The sequence below is a fragment of the Phalacrocorax aristotelis genome, chromosome 11 (genome assembly GCF_949628215.1).
Source record: "Phalacrocorax aristotelis chromosome 11, bGulAri2.1, whole genome shotgun sequence".
In the NCBI taxonomy this organism is placed as follows: domain Eukaryota; kingdom Metazoa; phylum Chordata; class Aves; order Suliformes; family Phalacrocoracidae; genus Phalacrocorax; species Phalacrocorax aristotelis.
In genome coordinates, this window is record NC_134286.1 from 13,964,419 (window position 1) to 13,981,386 (window position 16,968).

A 16,968-nucleotide genomic window follows, 5' to 3' on the forward strand; every position below is an offset into this window, starting at 1 on the left:
GTGGGCGGTGACAAAGAATTTTTGGTAGAACAGCTACTAATTACTAAATTTAGGGAAGGCCAACAAATTATGTTAATGAACCGCTGAGAAGCATCCTGGCATCAGAAACCCTACAGAGAAATACTGTTTCCCATCTAACACACTGGAATCCAATACTGTATGACACAAAAAAGTAGCCTTTAAGGAATACTGCATTCTAAATATATTCTTGACACCAATGCACAACTACTTCAATCTGTAAATTTAGTTAATCTTTTTTTCTGTGCTAGCAGACATCATTGTGCTTGAATGGGAATTGAAGTCACTTCTGATGTTTCAGTTCGTGCATGCAGTTGATATCTTTTCACTACTACGATCTAGTAATAGATTTTGTTGGTTATTTTTTATTGTAGCTTCAGATTTGCATTATGTATTTTCACTTTTAACAGTCAAAACCAATGAGAAAAATCTTGCATCTGAATTTCATTTCCTCTTCTCACCTATTAATATTCATATTTCATGCCATGCACAAGAATTAAAGAGAAAATCCCCTTGGCTATGTGCAGTGAGACTTAGAGAATGATCGAGGAAGAGTCACTTCATGGCATTTTGCTTGGGTCATACAGAAGAGCAAATTTAAGAATGTAGTAGCATAGCTTTTTGGCAGGAAGTCTGTTTCAAATTGTGTCAGATGCTATTCCAATACAAAATATCTCGATATTGCTGTTGCTAATTAAAGAAAGGTTGGTTGCTAGCAATCTTGCTGATCAAGGGGAAAAACAGACAGCACTGCAAGGAATGAAGGAGCTATTTAGGGAGTTCCATGCTTAGGAAAATAATGCTGGCATTTAGGTAATGCAGGACTCAACACCTCAGCAAAGGCTGGAGGGAGCAGGCCAGGAGGGAGGGGAGGGAATGGCCAAAGGGACTAGCCAGTTTGCTGCAGCTCAGGGCTGCAGTCACTGAAGTGGCTGAAGCATCTGCATTGCACAGATGTGTGGGCAGGAAAAGGGTTTTATATAACTCTTTTTTATCTTTATTCTGACTTCCTCAGTAATCATTTGTTGTCCATTTAAAAAGTTAATTATTCAGGTTTATATTTGAATAAAAACTGTGGTTTCTTTTTAATGCAAAAGCCTTTTGGCCTCTGGGGACACTTACAAGAGAAGGTCTAGGCAGATTCACTGCAAAGCTCTGCCTACTTCAAAGCCTTATCAAAGAGATTTTACAGATTTGATGAATGAGGCAGTAGCAATGAACTCTCTCAGGTGTATTACCTTGAGGTTTCATCTTTGTTTCTGGTCTAAATATGTTAAAGATTAAGACGAGAGTTATCTGCCAGAACACCTGTATTAAGAACATAGGACATAAGTTTCTTAAGGTCTCTGATGATATATTTGAATAGCAGAATCTTGAAAAAAATCTTTGTAGGGGAATTGAAGCTTTCCCTCCTCTGCCTTTCCTGAATGTTTCAATTCTGCTCTTATTCAACATGATGCCTGCATTATTACTGCATTTAAACACTCTTCACCACATTGTGTTAGTTTCACCAGCCCTGAAAAAGCCAAGGTGAATTGCAAACATTTTTTTGTCATCCTATTTCAAGCAATTTCCTCTTCATAATCCTTTTGTTTTATTCACATGGTTTCTTTTTCTGATCGATGCACACTCTTGTGAGCCAGTTCTTTTATAATACTTAGTATAACCAAATGTTATAAATGAGCTGCTTAATCTTAGGACCTGTTTTGTTTGAAAGAAGTGTGCTCATTTTATGTAGATTTTTCTGACAGTGAAATGAAGTGACAACTTTCCCCCCCACCCCATCTTCTCCCTCTAGCATGTCCATAGCCTTCCTTTATTTTGTGCTTTGTGAGTTTGTGTGTGTGCATGCTGCACATCATTGTGCTAGGCAATGCAGAAAATAGTGCAGTTCCCTAAAAGTACAAAAGGAGAACATTCATAAAGGGAAATCTGAATAGCTTGAAAAATCAGCACAATCATTTATTCAGTTTTTTAGATTAATAGCAGATAAGCTCTCAGCTTACATACATAAAGATCCACAATAAAGGGTTATAATTCACATACTGGACTTCTAGTTGACTTGGTAAAATCAATCTTTTACTTGCAGCTTTTCCGACGGTATTTGAAGAAAATGAGAGATTAGGCATTTCTTATTACGTATTGCCCCCTACAGGTAAACTTGAAGATGACAATAAACTGCGCATAGAAGGAGAGAATGTGACTGTACTGCAGACTGTCACAAGTCCGATTTTTACTGATTTAAAAGTTAGCTTCTCAGCCTGAGAAATCGTTGCCTATGTTAATGAGGTTTTAGCTTAATTGTTTATTTTTAAATTCAGCTGTGAGTATACAAAAAGCAAAAACTGAAAACAAAGAAAAGCAAGCAAAACAAACCATACTCTACTGATTTTCAGTCTAGCAATGGCAAGACATCTTGAATGCTGTCATTTTTCTTCATTTTCCTCCGCTGCAAATAGAAAATATTAAATCATCTTTTCAACTTCTCATTACGTCTATGCAAACCAATATCCATCAACATTTTATTCTTGTTTGACAGGAAAAAATATCATGCAGAAACTTATTTATCAGTGAGATGCCTTTAAAAACTGATGCTCTATATTCTTATTGTATAAATATAAAAGAGTAAATTAGGCATGAGAATGTGGGCCCTCACAGATGCTCACATACACAGAAAAGCACTTTTTTTTTTAACCTGTAATTAGAAAGGAAACTGGCACAATAACTGCAGAAAGTAATCATCTCATAATGGAATGAGCATATATCATATCAGTAATTTTATGTTAATTGCTCAGTATGAAATACCATTCTTAGGAGAAAAATTTGGCAAGCAAAGATTAATTGTAACTTGCTTTTCTAAATGCATAATGTGGTAAACATTGTTCCGCAGGACGATCACAATGTTCATTAAAATATGAGTGCTCATTCTATTTCAATTTGCATTAATGACTCTGCAATTAGGTAACTGGTCCTGGAAAAACTTTCCATGGGTCTGTATTTTTTGGGTCACTCATAGGATGTTAGGAGACATCTTAGGAGACTAGAAATTTTGCCTGCCTGTCAGGGAACTGTGCCATGGCTGCGGCCTTGAGCTGCACTCCAGGGTGTGACAGAAATTCCTCAAATGGGAAAGAATTTTCATTCCATGGGAGTGTGCTAAAATGTGATGACATTACCCATGTCGGTCTGCCTTTATTAAGTAGCCATCTGCAGCTGTGAAGATATGTCCTTCTGAACTAAGAATTCAGGATGGCAAAATTGTCTAATAAGCAAGAAGAGATTTCCTGTGTTGTTATTTGACGAGTCCAATGCAGAATGTCTCACGACAGCCTCACAGGCTCCCAGCTGCCAGGAAAGCTCAGGAAGCCACCTCTCTGCTTACTGACTGCAGATTGCCCAGCTTCTTACCTTATGGCTTTAGGGCAGCAGCAAAGACCCCCTGTTACTGAAGCGTACTAGTGGCACGTTGCAGAACTGATACCTTTTTTCCTGTATTTCCAGGTTATATTTATTATAATAACAAATTATTATCTTAACAAATAAATTAATATAGCAGCTTAGGATTTCTTCACTGTTATTCTAATTTTTGTAACAAACATCATTTTGCCAAAGCAGTAGGTTTTTGCAGAAATGTACTTTTTAAAACAATATTTTCACTGAGGATGCTTCTTAGGTCCAAAGTGTAATGCATTTATCACAAAGGAGGGCTTGCACTGCCCAGGAGTTTTGCTAACCAGGCCCCTGCATAGGACGTGAGAGACCCAAATTCAGATCCCTGTCCTCATTTAAGCACCTATTGTCAACCACCTCTGAAATGATCCAACTAGTTGTCTGAGGAAAAAAATGGTGAAGGCAGTAGAAAATGGGTTTCTTGGGTCTTTGTGTATCCAAGATAAATTTACTCATTAGAGCTTCACCAGAGAAATGACATTTTCTAGATTGAGAGAACCTGGAAACCAGACATACCCACAGGAATATACCAGACAGTTCTACTTAAATCTTCAAAAAGCTTTTATAAACACATTTAAGGAAGGAGACCTGCTGTGCAAAGAAAAGCTGTTATGGTCTGGGCAATATTAATATCCACACAACATTTCAGAAGCATTGGTCCGGCTTCTCAAAATGCTTCAGACCGAATTTAAAAACTCCTCTTCAGGGGTATTCTTTCAGTGTTTCAATTTCTTGATTGGACATCTGTTAGGAAAATGTGCAATTAAATCTGTTGCCTTCAAAGGGGACTTTTCCCCAAGCTACTTCATTTCTTTCTCTGATTGTAATATGAGGTTTTTATCATGATAATAAAAATGTATTTAAGTATATATACATGTACATAGTACACATGTACACACATACACAAATATACAATGTATGTATATAATATCTATATAAATTTTATATCTTTATTAATATATAATATATGCATATATGGACATATATAAAATCTCAATGCTTGACATGCTAAAAAGGCCAAACTTGTGGAATTTTTTACTGCATTTCTTATTGTATGGCATTATTTCATTTCACTTCTCTGTAGAAGAATGGGTTTTGTTTGATATTCAGATTGTTGAAATTTAAGAATGTGGTGTTGGATGTTGCTCAGTATTTATCTAATATCCTCAGCTAATATCCTGAAATAGATGGAGGGTGGTAGTGAGAGTTCCATTAGCCCCAAACTCTTTTCATACAATTTTCTGATAATCAGAAAAATAATAGTGAGCTCAAATACTGTTATAATTTTTAAAAGTACTGAGCTGCTGGGAAAGGAGATCATAAGCTATTCCTAAAAAGCCACTGATTTTAGGTGAGTTGTTTGATTTTTTTTTTTCTTTTTTGTTCAATCTTCATTTAAGCATAATTTTCAAATTACCTGACATTCATGATGTGATTATCATTAGATAATATTAGCTAGCATATTTATGGAAATTTATTATAATTACCCATACACTAACTCAGTATTTTGCATTGGTTCTAAGAATAATGTCTGTGTCTGTTTTCGTATTGTTTCCTCTTTTTGCTTTCATTCTCAGAAAAATACCACGGTACCTAACAAACATAGTATATCTTTTAAATCACAATATTTGAATAAACAATAAATTACAATGACAAATTCTTTGTCTCTCTCATGAATTTCTTAACCCTGAATTTATTATTTTTAGTGAGAAAGACAAGAATTTTAGCAACAACTTTTCTTAAACATTTTAACATTGTTAATATTTCTAATAATAAAAAATATTTAGAAAGCAGAAACTATTTGAATTACCTATTTTTTCTTTAGACATAGTATATTTTTCTTCACAAAGAATATTGGTATGGCTTTGTATGCTAACTTCACAAGTTATGCTAGTGTAAATAATCATCATAATCAAAAATGTCACTGTGCAGCTGGAGAGGACTCTTAATTTTGGCCCTAACATTGACTGTAAATGGCAGGAAGAGCTGGTGATAGTGTGTGAGTGCCTAAGTTAAACACTCAGCTAAAGTTAGAAAACAATACCATCTCCTTTAGTTTAAGAGAGCACATACAGTAGGTCATGCGATTAGGAAGACAGAATAAGATAGCCCACGTAAGCATACTTGGCTCCACTAAATATGCTTTGATTTTCCAAGGCTCAACTGCAACTTTTTGAGCTGTTTATATGATTTGATGAGTTCTTCAGAGAAAATAATAGGTAGAAGTAGAGAGGAGCACTAGAACACTTCACAACTAGATTATTCTCTTAAATTACCCCAAATAACTTAGTCATCCTAACGTTGGCTGTGACTGTGCTACAGGTTTTGGCATAATTTATGTTCCTGCATAACTAATACAAATGTTACTCTGGGAACACATTAAGCTACTTTAGGCTTTATTTATCGGGCATTCCAGTTTTAAGCAGTCGCTACCTTTATGCAGTGTTCTGTGAAGACCCAAAGAAAACATCTTGTTTTCTATGAGCTAAAAGTTTGATGACATAACATAAAAGAACTGTTTTTTTCTTTCTTGTTTCTAAACTTGTAGATTATACCATGAATTTATGAGACTTTCAGCTCACAGTGGAGTGAGTTTTGTATGTTTATGCCAACATCACTTTCAAACAGAAAATACGGAATCACAGAAACTGCTCTATAGGCTGCAATAGTTAAGATCAGCTTCCCTTAAGACCCCTTGGCAGTTTGGAGATGAGGATGCAGAAAACCATGTGAAATCCTTGCAAATATTAAATAACTCTGCTGTAGTATAAGGGCTATTCAAACAGGAAAAATTTAGAGTGTTGGGTCCCAGGTGAGACCATAAAGGGAGGAGAGTTAATAGCTGTTTTTGAAAATCCAACCCTTGTAGCGATCTACAATGTTAAGAACTCTATTTGTCCACTTTAGAGCCCTATTTATGCAGTCTCCTAGTCATGAAAATTGCTATGTGCACACGATTTCCTTCCTGGAATGTATTGAAGGGAGCCTGACAAATACAGATTGCTGAAAGGGAATGGGGGAAGTTAAAATTTTGAGAAAATACAGCAAGTTAACTTATTCTTCTATTTTATGTTCCTGGAAAACTGTCAGTAGATTAACAGTGATTGATAAATACAAATCTGGTCCCTGATTATTAAAAGAAAATTTAAAAGATACATATCTCATTTGAAATTCATGACAGGAATTTCATATCACATTAGAAATAGAAAAATTATCTTTAATATATTCATCATACACCCATCAATAAAATATATAATCACAGGCAAGATCACTCAGTGTTTTACTTTTAGTCTATACTCTGTTAGGGAGGTAAGAGGATTATGCTTAGTTCCATCGGGATCTGTTTCTCTCTGAAAGAATGCATTTCAGTACTTCTATTAGCATGAATAATGGTCTTTGCCATTACACAGAGAGAGAAGATAAAGGGTGCAGGTGGAAACCTAGCAAGTGAGGAGCCAAGAAACTCTTCCCCTACTTCCCTTTAATGGAGGCAACAATCTTGTGAGGCTCTGTCTTCCTGGATTCTCTGCAGTGACTGCTAAATTGAATCACTCTGCTCCTATTCACCTTTTTCTGTAACTCACAGTAGATTTCACAGGCTGCAGATAACATAAATGATCAGGCAGCATAACATATGCTAAATATGACAGAAACACCATTATGCTGGCAAAGATTAAAATACTTTTAATTTTTTTGATCTGGTGATTTTTGGTGCCTGTGAAAAGAATTAGACTCTTAGACAGTATGATGGCATGCTTATCTTTAGAATGAGTATTCTGTATAGCTGATGTTAATGGTTTCATTTAGTGATGCAGAAAGGCAAATTTTATCTGGCATAATTAAAGTAAAACTGTGTAATGGAAGTGATAATGCATTTTATTTCTGGGTTGAAAGTGCTTGCAAGGATGAGAGGGAGGGAGCATGTAACTCTGCCAGAGGCAATAATCTGCACCTGCTCTATGATGCAGTTGTTGTAGGAAACAGTTGCACAAACTTTTTTCATATGACATGGGATGATATGAGGCACGTAAAAAGAGCTGGAGATCAAATTTATTTTAGATCTAAAATAATCTTTGCACATTTGATTGGCTATTTGTTTTGTACTGGAGAAATGTCATGACTGAGGAAACTTGTCTTCTATTCTCTTTGAGATCAGCTTTTTTTTCTGCACAAACTCCGTCCTTCCCACCTTCCAGCTCCATTTCCTTTCTGCTCATGCTGCATCTTCTTCTATATGCAAATGGTAAAAAGCTCCAAAAGTTTGGCTTCCACTTCTTACATAAACCGCACAGATTAAAGAGAGCCTCTAGGTGGTACTGTGCTATAAAAAATAATTAGAAACAGCAAGAAAAATCATGCTACTTATCCACAGTTCAAGATTTCACTTAGATTGTAAAGATAACATTTACAAAAGAAAGCCCTTTTCCTTTCAGGTGAAATTCACGGCAACAAGCTAGCATTCAAAACATCTTCAGTGTTTTATCTTGTCAGACTTCATTGCTTTGTGTTTGCCATGTTTCTAACCGAGCTCTGCAGGATCCTATTTTGTAATCATTTTCAGAGTTTATATATTTAACACTACTGGCTCATAATTTCATTGCAGATTGATTCTTGTTTAGATATAGCAGGAAGTCCCTCTGAGAAATTTGATAAACTGCTTTCACATTAGCTAGGATATAACTAAACACCTTAAACGAGAACGAGAACATTAGCTTTCACGTAGGACTCTTTCCAGAGCATATATATCAGAGCCAAAATGTGTGCGAGTGGAGGCGCAAATATGTAGTATAAAATAAGATGAATGTTTGAGGTGACCTGTAATTTGTGTTAACACCAAAGGAAAGAAAAGTAATTTTACAGCAACTGAGTTCTCTTTCAGGAAAGAATTAGAAACTAAAATAGATAAAACTAACATCATATTCCTTTTTTCAGAGGAAAAGAGCCCACGATTTTTAGACAAGAAACAATATCCCTTAGCTGCCTTGCGGGTGTACACAGGCTCGGGTTCTGCCCCAGGACAATGAAAAAAATGTGAAAAGTCCCTTCAAATATAAATTCTGCTTCCGAGTATAATTTCTAATAACTTTGATCTGTAGCACAGAGATAATTTGAACTTGGTTAAAACCTTAAAATCTCACTATATTTTCTCCTGCTACACTGAGGAAGAAATATGTATATGGGTACATGGGAATGAATACTGGATGATAATTCTATATTTATGCCTAATATTAGCATTTAAAATATCAGAGGCTGTTAATTTAGCCTTAAGCTGCAGGTGGTACAGGGGAAAAACACAGTGATTCTAAGGAGCTGGGCTCTCTAACTCAGTAGCATGGTTTTACTCCTACAAATACCAGCCTTCCAGTCTGTGCTAAAATAAATCATGTCATGACTTGGTATCTCAACTGCTGTGAAATGCCTGATGAGCTACAGAAAGTAGAAGGAGAAGAAAGGAGAAAGGAGAAGAAAGTCCATGTCATGAGGGTCTAGGACAAGTTGCCTGTCTGTATCACATGTACAGCAGCGAGCAACTCTCAGCACAGGGTTGGAGAGCTCCTGAGATGATGGGTACGTCTCTGCAGGAAGAGTGGATGGAGCAGTGCCTTCCCCTAAGCCTCACCCTGGAAACAAGGCAGGACTAGTATCTGTTAGGCTGTGCTTAACTATTGCAAGGAAAGCTTGTTCACTACTCCTTGGGCTCCTTTCACCTTTGCCAACCTTAAAATTAGTCCAAGAACAGAAGTGACTCAAAAAATTACCCGTGGCAGTTATCCCTGTGAGTGCAGGTCTTTCAGATTCTACAGGACTGGGCCAGTTTGGGGCAGCACAGCAATGGCAAGCACCTGCTGCTTCTGACACATTGTTGTCTTTTGTCAACTCCTTCCATTTCTTTTATTCCTTTCTCTTCCTTTGCAGTGTGTTATCTCTTCTCCTCCCCTTCTTTACACCCCTTCAACACGTTCTGCCTCTCTTGACCCTAATCCCACTCTCTCTTTTGTGCCAAAGGCTGCAATGATTGAGCTGATAAAAGTTTGATTACGGATCTTGTCTTTTCCATTCAGTGGCTCTTGTCAGAAACAGTGGCAGAATTGTCAGCGTGGATTAAGATAATGGGGCATACAATGCAGGTGGAGGTGTACCACAGAAACATTTTCTCATTTGGCTTGTGTGTGCTGTGGGATTAAATCTGAAACAGCTACCAGCCTTGTACTCTCCACCCAGAGAGCCATTAACTGCTAAGGGGAGCATGGCCAGTGGGAATTTCTAGGCTGTTCACAAAGAGTCCCCAGCAGATATACTGTAGTAAAGCTTTCTTTCACTTTCTGAACTTTGGTACTACCAGTATAATTCAACAGAAGTAAAAAACACTCCTTCACACTGCAGCCTTCTTGTCAATATAATTATTTTCAATATAAAACTTTGCGGTCCTAGATTCTATATCCCTCTGCAAGGAATATCGGTTCTGGTAAATAATCTATTCAGACCTATTATTATAATTATACTTATTAATATATCTTCTGCCTAGGCCACCTCAGGCTAGATTGATTAGCATGCTATTCCTGATATAGACTCTGCAGTAGTGTATTATGGGACCTATTTTTTAATCACAGTTTTAGAGATCCCATCTACAAAGTAAAATATGGCTTTGGAAGTTGTGAAATAAAATGCAAAAAAACACCATTTAGGTTATATAATTCATTCTGGCAAGGCCAAAGAATCTGGGTACAAATGTCATTTCAAAGCAAGTAATTAGCTTAATCTAATCATCCTATTTCATTACTTAATAACTTATCCTCAGTATAACAGGTCATCGCATTAACTAAACGGCAAATGAACAATTCATGAAGTGTACTTACATTACACTGTGCCTTGATGAATTGCTGATGAGTTTTTGTCTAAGTTCTTGGCCTCTGCTTTATGAAAAGTGTAGATCAAAATTCACAAAGACAAGAGATCTACCTCTCCTGGAGAGCAAATAGTCTATTATACAGATCTTGTCAATGAAAATAGCATGTTGTGTCTAAATGTTTTAGTTTTGTAACTTTTGTTCTAGTATGCCCGTAATTGAAGTAGATGTACACATTTTGTCTGATGGATATTGGTGCTGTAAAGTGACAGTTACTCAGTCAAGCATTATTAATAGAATGCTTTTTAATTTGTACAAAGAACAGGTCTAAAGACTGACTGGCCCATCAGAAAGCAGTTACCACAAAAAAAGTGTTTTCATTTTAAAAAATAAATCGTACTTATGTGAACTTCTGATCTCGTTTCTCAATTGGTTACAAGTTTTCATAAATGCTGGTAAACTGACAATTTCAAATTAGGGTACCTTACTTGCTTTCTAGGCTTTCAAACAACTCTGAATTGGTTTGGAGTTATTTTTCCCCAAAGCAGCATGGAAGCATTCAGCAGCTTTGGAGACAGTAGATTATTTTAGGTTCCTAAAATGTATTTCAGACTTTATTTTTAAGCATTCTCATTTTAAAATGTCAACCTTTATTTTCCTTTAACTGTTGTCAGTGATTAATCTGAAATTACATAGAAATATCTCTTTCCATTAAAAAGTAAGAAAAAAGAAGGATATATGTCAGTCAAAATTATATAATCGACATACAGTTTTGGATTTAAAAACCTGTCTACAAACCCACATACATAAGTCTACTGGTTTTCTTCTAATTATATTAATTAAAATGAGAAGTACAGAGCAGACGTGTACTTGAATTGTCTTGCTTTTTAGATTCTTTGTTCTCCTACCTGATATTCAAGAAAATGCAGTGATTCACAGTGCATCTTTCAGTCTTGTGGGCAAGGCAGTAAGCTTCTACTGTACTGTTTGCTTTGCGCATGCCATCACCCGCTGTGGGCTGGCCAAGCAGTATGCTGGCTGTCCCAGGAGAGGGCAGAGCAGTAATACAAAAATATACAGTGTGTGCCATCACACCCTTTTCTGTACATACAGCACTGCCGCCTTTTGTTAAGACTGTTTTGTAAAGAACAGAAACATCGGATTATTTTAAAGGTTTTGAGTTAGTTCTAAGTGACTGGGGTGCAGACAGCTTCCCTGTATTTTAACTCTGAACCACTGAAAAGTTTGGATTCCTAGCGGTTTTCTGTGTAGGGAAGTTGCAAGAAGAAACACTGGTTTAATGTGGCTCGTGAGTAACTGATTTTTTGGGGGCACTTGTTAAGTTTCAGTACTGTTGTGAAATAATGACTGCAGTGAAAAAAAGAAGAAAATGCTAAAACTTAAAGCCTATGGTTTAAATGTTTGATTTTCCTGTTATGTCTAGAACTGTGGCATATTAGTGACTTCACATGCTGTTCTATCTATATAATATGTATGACCTGGAAGGCTTGTCTGGGAATGATGAATTCTCTCATTCGCAAGATTTTCTGTTTTCCAGGTAGAAGCCTCACCTCTTTCCCATAGAACAGCAGTGTTTAATGTGATTAGTGTGGGCACAAAAGTAATGAAGGGAATTGGGCCCCACATCCAAGCCAGCATTCATTCTGCTTTGTGGGTGGCAGACAATGACAGCAAGAAAAAAAATAAGCAGACTTGACAAAGCGGAAGGGGAAAGTTTATTGGAGAGTGTCCAGAAGTTGTTGTATATCTGGGGTCCCCCTACTGATATAGAGCAGTGGGTGCAAGCTCATGCAGATCTAGAAACGTTGGATCTCTCCTTAAGCAGTCTGTTTAGTGTCTCTCTCAAAAAGAATTAGACCTTGCTCTTACAAGCTGTAGATATGCTTACGGCATGACACTAAGGCTCTGATACCTGAATGTATCATTTGGCTAGGCCTTCAGGACTGGGACCTGAATGTACTGTCCATCAATTTGTCTCATGCATGCTCTTTTCTACGTCAATCGCTCCGACATCCTTTCAGCCAAGATACCTTGGGTTAAATTCCTCTTTCCCTTCATTTATTCAATGAATAAAGCCCTATGAACTCATGTATTTATTCTATATTTAGCCCTGGTAGCAAAACTAGTTGACTGTAGCCCTTGGATTTACTCTTTTTAAAGCAGCCAATATTCATAAATGAAAAATTGGAGAGCTAGATGGAACCATCATTAAAATAGAATAGAATCTAGTGCAAGCCATAGACTTTGCTCACATTCATTCAGCTAGGCCAATGTGCTGAACTAGAAAAATGCCTCTTAAAAGAAAAACGACCTTTACTGATTAACCCCATATAGTTGATAATGGTTCTTTGGTCATTTGTTTTAATTACTCTCACCCTTGCTAACTGTCCAGTTTAAGCTTCCCCAAGTCCAAGTTCCTTTCTTTAAATCTCACATATATCTGCACTTCCCACTAAAGTACATCATAAGGTTGCCTGAGAAAGCACTGAATGAGCTAGTTCAGTAAGACCACGCATGTGCTAGCGCCACAACTTGAGCATTTCTGTGATACTTCATTGACTCATACTGACATTTTGTCTGACATTAATTTCCTATATGATTATGAGTTAAGGGGTCCCATTGCTGCATTTATTCACACTTTAGAACAAAATTTTAAGTTCACTGTACATTTCCTAACAGGCATTTTATAAAGTCTATCTGCTAGATGCTGAGTACTGCTTTCTAATATCCTAAAGAATTTATGCATGGATTAAACTTCATACAGTGAGTAGCTCATTACTTGTTTAGCTGGCCTGAGGTCCATATGCTCAGTCATTTGCAGGCTAAAGCATTACTGATAAATGTCACCTTCCTATATATCTTGGTCTAATTTACAGATATTTGCAGGCCGTTTGTCTTACCAACAGAGAGAATTTTCTTCTGGATACCAGACAAATAGGTTTTAAAAACAACGTTACTGCACTAAACTCTTGGGATTTTTTAAAATGAAACCTGCAAATGACAAATAACATCTAAATATGACCTTATAAATTAAATAATCAGAAATAATGTTCACAAAAAGTTTGCTTAAAAACAGCTTGGAAAGACATGATTTTTCGTGTACTTAAATGGAAAATGTTTGAAGATATGTAAATTGAAATTTAGCTTTGAAATTAATTTTTATTTTGAACTATAGATAAGACAATTTTTTTCATACTATAATGAAACATTTCAGAATTAAAATATATAGCCATTTCAAGTGTAACAGATAAGGTTTCAGGGGGAGTTGTTTTTCCACCTATGAATGCTTTGGAGTTTAAAATTCTATTGCAATTTTACATAACCTTTTTCCTCCAGAAGTCTCAAAAACGCTAATTTTATAAGAAAACAATTTCCTGATAAGATCCAGCTGTTCTTTTTTTCAAGCATTGCAAGAAAAGCACTGTAGAATATAAAATATAACATTGTACACAATGGTGATCACTTGAAAGAATCTTGAGCATTATAAAGATGGGAATAATAAAAGGATAAATTAAAGAGAAATATGATTTTTTTAAAGTTCATGGTATTTAGAAAAACCTACTTCATCCATTTCAGTATAATTTGCACTTATTTCCACTAGACTTTTCTTTGAGAGTTTTGAATATGAAAACTATTTCAAACATATTTATCAATTCATTTAACCCACAGAAGTATCATAGTAACACCTAGTCTTGCTTTGTAGCTAAAAAATTATCGAAGTCAAAGCTAACATTTAAAATTTATCTTCTATAACACGGTCCCACCATAAAGGCATGCATTAAATAATAAAAAGCACAATAAATTAGCATATAACAGGAAAGGTCAATTGTAGTTGTCGATATTTCTAAGTTTTATGGGACATTCAATGAAGAAAGTCACTTGGTATGTCAGTGTCCCTCTATTACACAGCATGAGGTTAGATGCTGCAATACATAAGGCATGCTTATAACCTGTCTCCACAGAAGGGCCTGTGGAACTCAATCCTGTTCGAGTACTGTGAGACCTGTACTGCAAAATCTGCCTTAATGTGTGATGGGACCTATTTGTTTTGAAAACTTCCAGGCTTAGTAATATCTGCAAAACACTTCCCCTGCTTGCTTTAAATGGAATGTGAATATAAACTCATGCAGAGCAGTAGTTCTCAGTATTGGTGGAAGATGCAAACATTACCTAGTCATTCATTGGTACGGGGCATAAACTGGGTGTAACTTACAAAGCAGTGCTTATTCTCCTAAACAAAATGCCTTTAGTGTAATTGAACTGTACAACTTGAAAGTCAGTAAATCTTCTTGTAGTTCTTTTGCTTTGCAGAATTACAGATAAAGTGCTCATATCCTGACTCTAATCTTTATCTCTGTCTATCAAAAAGTTTGATTTTTTTTTTTTTCAACTAATACAAGAAGGCTGCAGAATCTTTATATTATACACACAGGAATCATGCATACTGTATCTTTTGCTCAGCTGATGTAACTGGGCAGCACCTTCTTCACAGTATTATACTTTATATTATCAATTCATTCTGGATTTTTGTAGCTTTAGGCAGATATGTTCAATTCTTGCTAATATTAATGGGAAAGAAGATGTTTGAGTATCATAAGCTGATGAGTACTGTGTATGGAAGTGATAATACTTGGTGTAGCTACTTTTAAATCATAACTAGGGATGAAATACAGGATTCAGGAATATAATTCACTGCTAAATTCAACATAATATGGATTTCATCCTAATTAGCTGGATTCGACAACTTCAGTTTACACAGCAAGGAGTACTGCTAACTTGACTCCTATGAAAGTCTTCAATACAATCAGTACTCATGAAAGTCAAATAAGTGGTATTCATCAGCTTACTGAGGTTGTTGATTTTCTTTTTGTATGTTTTTGATGAGAAGAGATGTGTGGGAAGGACTACAGGTTGTAACTAGACTTTTAGAACTCTTTAATACCTCTCCAGTCTCGACTCTTGACCCCTGCCCTGATACTTACCCCTCATTCTTGTGTTTCGTGCAGACTGAACCACATGGGCATACCAATACACAGGTATGTAAGAGGCTGTGGCTGTTGCTCAAAATAAGTATAAATAGGTGATATAGTCCATGCAATAAATGAACATGTCCCAGAAGCATTACTGCCAAGATTGTGCAATGAAAAGAAAATCCAAATGTCTGCTTAACTTCCCTGTTTATTCCTGCTGGGCATTTATGTAGTAAAATGCAAAAACACACCCACAGCTACAGGTGGCAGGAATAAGACAGCACTCTGGTAGTCACTGCATCATATAACCAGAACAATCATATAAAAATAAGATAATAAGTCTCATAAAATCTCTGATGGTGTGGAAGAGCAGAGTACTTCAGAGCATCATCGTCATTGAAGTGTGCAAAGGCACTGGTTCTGTCTATCAGAAAACTACCATAAGTATTAGCCTAAAATAAATTTGTAAAAGATAGGGAAATTAAAGCCAGTTTCTGACTGATTTCCTGCTGCTTATCTGCATGCTTACTCTGGCTCTGTCAAGCACATATTTATATTTGTGCACAGGTTTGGGATGTTCCTGTGTTTTATTTTCCTGAATCTTCGTTCCCAATTTCTGTTTCTTGTTCAGTTTTTCTTCTTCCTAAAACCCTCATCCAGCTTTATTTTTTTTACTCTAAAGGTGTAAGTTTGATCTTTATCCTTTAAAGACTTGTAAATCAAAGGAACTTCTATTCAGTTTGATATACAAGAAAAAGACCAAGATGCCTGCCAGGCAAGTGGTCATATCAGAAAGCTATCAGAGCCCAGTTCTTGATAGCAGGCAGTATATTTGAAAGAAAATCTTCCCCCATGGATTTCACTAGCTCAGCTTCTGTAAACTAAGGTAGTATGAGTACAAAAAGAGAACAACCCATGGGCTCAAACATGTAATGTCTGCAAGTTTCATTTGCAGTATTGCTATTAATCGCACCCTTTAATAGAATGGGCAATAAACTTACTATTGAATAATCATATCATCTTTGCTAGATTTTCTAGGCTTCATTTCTTAGAATTTATTGCAATTTACTTGCACACTGTGCTTCTACATAAGTCAGTGGAAAAATCAGAAACTTATTAGGTCCCTAACAATCAAGGTTCAAACACTTGTTCTTAACCTATACATCACGTTCCGCCATGGATTTGAATTACTCATCTTTTGCACTTTCAGTTATGATCAGGTCAGGAAGGAAGTGGAGTGATGAAATATCAATGGAATTGCACAATCTAACTTGTATTGTTTGGGATAAAATGACAAAGTGTCGTTTTTTCTTACATTATTTGAAGAATCCAAGCCTTGTTCTGCATTTGCAGTGAAATTAATTTCAAGAAGTAAAAATAGATATAAGTTTATTTACCTATATGAAAGGTGACCAGATATATTGATACTTGTGAGATGCTGTCTACAGAACTTGTGAGTTGCCACTGAGTCACTTATGCACCAACAGGTTTGGACTATTTTTATTTGTGCTATCAGCTTATTAATTTCTTGTTTATAGACTCACAGTTTGCTGAATAGATAGGAGTCCCTTCCATTTTTATTGTCTACCTCAGAAGTCACTCCTTGCTTTGAAAGCGTTATGAATTTTACCCTCCTCAGAAGCACCATGCAATGGACTGTTT